Source organism: Mastomys coucha, unplaced genomic scaffold, assembly GCF_008632895.1.
Source record: "Mastomys coucha isolate ucsf_1 unplaced genomic scaffold, UCSF_Mcou_1 pScaffold14, whole genome shotgun sequence".
Lineage (NCBI taxonomy): Eukaryota > Metazoa > Chordata > Mammalia > Rodentia > Muridae > Mastomys > Mastomys coucha.
In genome coordinates, this window is record NW_022196896.1 from 63,620,671 (window position 1) to 63,626,476 (window position 5,806).

Sequence of the window (5,806 nt, forward strand, 5' to 3'; positions counted from 1 at the left end):
TGTGGGCTCACACGAGAGCCTCTGCCAGCGTGGACTGGCCCCTTGCCCTTAATGAGGCCTTGCCACTCCTCCCCTCCGGAAAGCCAAGGTTCTTTCCTCCTTAGCACCCACACAGAATCTTTCCCTTGAGTCCCATCCTGCTGGCTGCCCCTGCCATTGATCTAAGGCTCTTCTGCGCTAGCACATTCAGGGAAGGCTGGTATATAGAGAGGCACAAACAGCACTTACTAAATAAAGGAGCCCTGTAAACGGACTGACTCTTACCAGCCTTGAAATAGGCAGGATGGTGGGGCTTCTCATTGGTGGGTTAATTAAGAACAGAAGTTACACACATGGAGAGTGGATGCCCGGCTGGGAGTTTTCCCTACAAACCTGAAATGCATGAAGAACTCAACGTACTGTACCACAGTGTAGGGATTTGGTACTACCAGCCAGCCACTGACCACGCCTGTCTCTGGCTCCAAGCCCCAGCTCAGACCGCACTGTGGATGCTCTCGCCAGAGGAAGTTAAGATCTCTTTCATCCAGTGTGCATGTCAGGAGCTGGAAGCTACGGAAAGGTCTAAGCCATAACTTTTTCCCCAGGGCACCTGTCCTGGCTAATTTTAGGTTAATTTGACACAGGCTAGAGTCATTTGGGAAATGAGAACCTCAATTGAGAAACTGTCCCCACCAGATTGACCTGTGGGGCATTTTCTTGATTAATGATTGATGTGGGTGTGCCTAGCCCACCGTGGGCAGTGCCACTTCTGGGCCTGCGGTGCTGGAAATGAGACTGAGCAGGTCCTGCTGAACAAGCCACTAAGTTTTTCCATGGGCTCTGCTTTGATTCTTGCCCTGGCTTCCCTCACTGAAGGAGTGTTAAGTTGAAGTAAACCCTTTCTTCCCCAAGTGGTTTTTGTCACGGTGTTTTGTCAGAGCAATAGAAACCCTAACAAAGGTTCCACCCAGCAACCCAAGGGGGAAAGCCTGCTGTAGCTGGCTCGGATCTTGAAAGCAGCAACAGGGGGAACATGCTCCTACCATTTCCTAGCAGCAGTCATAACCCTTGAGAGAAAAGAGCTGATGATGATTTTCAGCTGTCACCTGTTGAGCAGAAAAAAAGGAAGGTTGGGCCCTTGCAGTGTGTCTTTCTTCTTCTCATATCCCCCAAAGACTGCATGAAGTGTTCAAACACAGCCTGCACAAAAAACAACTGTCCTCATGGCTTGCCTGGTATTGGGACTTAGGTTGGACCAGGAACTCTCATGGGAAAACATGGTGGAGTCCTGCCTTCCTCAGGTTGGTCCTCCTGGCCGTTGACACTTTCAAAGCAACATCAGGCCTGGGTGACCCTCAGTTAAAACAAAGCAAAATATACATGACAGAAACCTTGGCGATGTGGGGAAAATGTTATGTCACAAGAAATTGAGATCAATCAAGAAGAGGGAGGGTGTACATACTTTGTTTTCATGCTGGGATGGAAGGTATTTCTTGAAGCAGGTAGGCCACAAAATGAAGGGCCAAAGTCAGAGCTGAAGTACATTGCCTAAAGGAGATGTGAGGTGGTGATAAGGAACTCTGAAGGGATGGGGGTAGCTGAAGAGGTGGCTTAGTCAGTAAAACATTTGCTACACAAGCACAAGGGTCTGAGCTTCATCTCTAGGACCCACATAAAACATAGCCCTTGCTTATGGTCCCTGAGCTGAGGACATAAAAACAGGTGGAACCTGGGAACTCACTGGCCAGCCAGACTAGAGGAATAGGTAAGTTCTAGGCCATGAAGAAGCTGTCTTAGATAGGGTTTTACTGCTGTGAGCAGACACCATGACCAAGGCAATTCTTCTAAGGACATTTACTTGGGGTTGGCTTAAAGGTTCAGAGGTTCAGTCCATTTTCAAGGTTGGAACATGGCAGCATCCAGGCAGGCATGGTGCAGGAGGAACTGAAGAGTTCTACATCTTCATCTGAAGGCTGCTAGCAGAAGACTGACTTCCAGGCAGCTAGGATGAGAGTCTTATAGCCCACACCTACTCCAACAAGGCCACACCTACTAATAGTGCCATTCCTTGGGCTGAGCATGTACAAACCATCACAGAAGCCTAGTCTCTAAAGACAGGTCCATAGCCCCTAATGACACCTAGATTGACACCTGCCCTCCACATGAATGCATACATGTGTATGTACAGCCTTACAATGGCACATGTGCACACCGTTTAAAATGTTTGAGGGTCTGGAGAGATGGCTCAGCAGTTGAGAGCACTGTCTGCTATTCCAGTGGACCTGGGTTTGATTCCCAAATCCCCATAGCACTTAAGGTCATTGGTAACCCTAGTTCCAGGAGATCCAGTGCCCTTTTCTGGCCTCCACAGATATCAGGCATGCACATGATTCACTGGCATACACAGAGGCAAAAACACTCATATATGTGGCGTGTTTTTTTGTTTTGTTGTTGTTGTTGTTGTTGTTGGTTTGTTTGGTTTGGGTTTGGGTTTTTAGTTTTTCGAGACAGGGTTTCTCTGTGTAGCCCTGGCTGTCCTGGAACTCACTCTGTAGACCAGGCTGGCCTCAAACTCAGAAATGCCCCTGCCTCTGCCTCCCAAGTGCTGGGATGAAAGGTGTTCGCCACCACTGCCCAGCACATGACATGTTTTAGATACTTCACATGAGCTGTGTTCTTGGTTTAATATTGGGGACTGAATGCATGGGTTTGGAAGATGGAAACAAGAGCACATTTGATTCCTTGTTTTTTACAAATTATTTCTTTTTTTAAAAAATTAGCAGCTGCATAGCACCTGCTTGCCCAATTTATTTAAGACTTTGTTTTTATCTAGACTTTGACTAGTACTGAATTGGAAAAGTAGAACTATGTTCCAAGGGATTTAGAATTATTGACAGCTCTTCCTTAAAATAAGAGAAGCACTTGCCAGGAAAGCGAGTTATAAACAGTTAAAAATGAGCTTGAAAGTGAGTGCTAAAAAGGAGCCAAGTTTGCTTTTTAATTTGTTAAGTATCCCATTTTTATTATTATTATTATTATTGTTATTATTATTACTATTGTTATTATTATTACTATTACTTTCTTCTACTGTTGAGCTCTGAGCTGATTATGTATTAACTTAATTATTTATTTCTCTCTGTGTATGAGTATGTATGGCGGTTGTTGGTGTGTCTGACATGTGAAGGTACAGGTGCAGAGGTTCAACATCCAACAGAACCTCCCCTATGCTGGTGCAAAATAAAGTACAGTCCTCAGAAAAGTCTCTAGGAATGGCACATGTGGACAGGGGAGCACGGTACCCAAGTGGACATCTGATGATAGTGTAGATGGTGTCTAAAACAACACAAACCAATAAAAACCTACAAACACACCATCCTTAGTGGGGAAGGCGTGAAGATATTTTCCAAAGATCAAGAACAAGACATATTAATTTAGCACTTCTGTTTGTCATTGCACGGGAGGAGGTGGTTGATGCAATAAGCCAAGAAAACGAAACAGACACACGGATTGGAATGAAGGAAATAAATCAGTTCTACTCACAGATACTGTTATTGTCTATGTAGAAAATCCCGTGGGAAAAAGAGTCTAACAACCAATAGGATAAGGAAGCACGGAGAGCTCTCCTGTCACACACACACAAAGCGACGGTATTTTAATAAACTATCAACAGGTGGCATACATTGAAAATGTAAGATAACATCATATGCTTGGGAATAAATCCAACTAAAGAATTGGAAGCTGTAAAACAGTGCTGAAAAACATCTAAGAGACATCTCATTTTTACGGGGAGACCCAACATCAAACTATCAGTTCTCTTAATCTACAGACTCCTAACTATTGCAGGCAAGCTGACTCACTTGTATATGTTGACAAAATGGTTCTAACATTGTGTATGTGTAAGTGCTCAGGATCTAGACTAGCTAAGGCAGCTTTGCAGAGGAAGACTAATACTTCTTGATATGAAAACACATTCTATTACTACAGACAGAATAATGGACTGGAGAGATAGGTTTGTCTGTTGGGTGCTTGCTATGTGTGCTACTTAAGTTTTAACTGTTAGCATAACTAAAAGTCCACTGGGAAAGGAGTCTCAACTGAGGGTTTACCTAGATGAGATTAGACATATCAGAAGTGGACTGTTGATTATTAATGGTCCCAGACCATTGTGGGCGACATCATTCCCTAGGCAGGAGTCCTGAACTGTTCGAGAGTGAAAGAAGCTAAGCACAAACAAGCAAGAGAAGTGAGGATGTATTTATTCTCTTTGCTACTGACTGAGTGTGATGTGACTACTAGCTTGAATTTCTGCCTTGACTGCTCTAGACTGATGGACTGTGACCTGGAACTATAAGGCAAACCTTTTCCGATCCTACGCTCTTTTTGTTCAAGATATCTTATCAAAGCAACAGAAATGAAGCCAGGACACTGTGTGGGCTGTAAGGACCTTCGTTTGATCTCCCAGAAGCCGCATAAAAAAGCCCTCTGCCGATCAGTTCCCTGGCAGTCTGGAAGTGGTAGATACCAGTGACATGGTGTGTGGATCGCCTGGTCAGAAGCTTCCACGGATGTTCATTGAGTCAGCCTTCCTGTTCAGAGCTTCTCAGTCTACCTGATGCTTTTAGGGAGTTAACCCTTCCAATTACATCCTGAAAAAACAGCTGTGGTTGACCACGGTCCTCCACAGAGGTTCACAAATGTGCCCAGAGAGGTTACAGTTTAAAGATACCTGTTAATTATTTATTTATATATTGTGTGTGTGCAAACAGGTAGGTGTGCATGCCACAGTGCATGTGTGAGTGCCAGAGGGCGACCAGTGACATTCAGTGCTCACAACATAGCTAGCCAGGATCAAACTCACATCTTTGGGTTCATCAGGGATCATGCTCACCAACTGCACCATCCATTACTGGCCCCAGGATATCAGGTTGTGTCTCTGGTGCGTAGAGGAGGAGGTGACCTGTCCTGCCGGCCTGGCCCTGCTCCTCTCCCCCCCCCCCCCCCCCCTCTCTCTGCCAGGACTTACATAGGCGTTGAACTCTATTTACTGGAGGATGACCTTGAACACATTTTTCCTCCTGACCCTGCCTCAGAATGCTTCCCTTTCTTTCCTTCCTTGCTTGCCTCCTACATAAGCATATAAATCCTTTTCGACACATCTACCTGAACTACCCCTGGATACGGCTTGCAGTACAGAAAGGGGCCACCATCACATACATATTGTAAAAGGAAGTCAAAACTAAATGCTATTTCTGACAGAATGAGGGTGATTGGGATCATCTGCCTACATGCAGCCTTTCATAAGCCTCTAAATGGGAAACCACAGCTTAAGCTTATAACGACCAAGGGGATTTTTTTTTCCCTTTAGTCCCAAATTTTACAGTTAACTCTTCAGTCTCTATATTTTAACTAGGCCTGCCTGACCAAGATAAAGACCTGGAATAACAGAATTTTCAAAAGATGTAGTAAAGATGGGAGGCGGGGGAAGAGAACAAAGGAAAAAAGGAAATCAAACCTATGCATTCATACAGTAATAACTGCAATTTCAAGTTAAAAGGTCACCCTGAAAATGTTTATATTAACACACACATACACACCCCTTAACACATTTCTTGAATTAGGCATACCAAGAATACTACATGCCTTTATCATGTAGTAAATTGTTTTTAAAGCTTCTGTAACCTGGTGTATGTATGTGTGTGTGTGTGTGTATACATATATAAGCATACATACCAGGTATATATATGTATATGTACATATACACACACATATATATAAAATGGCCAAAATATACTATATATATACATACATGTATATATATATATATATA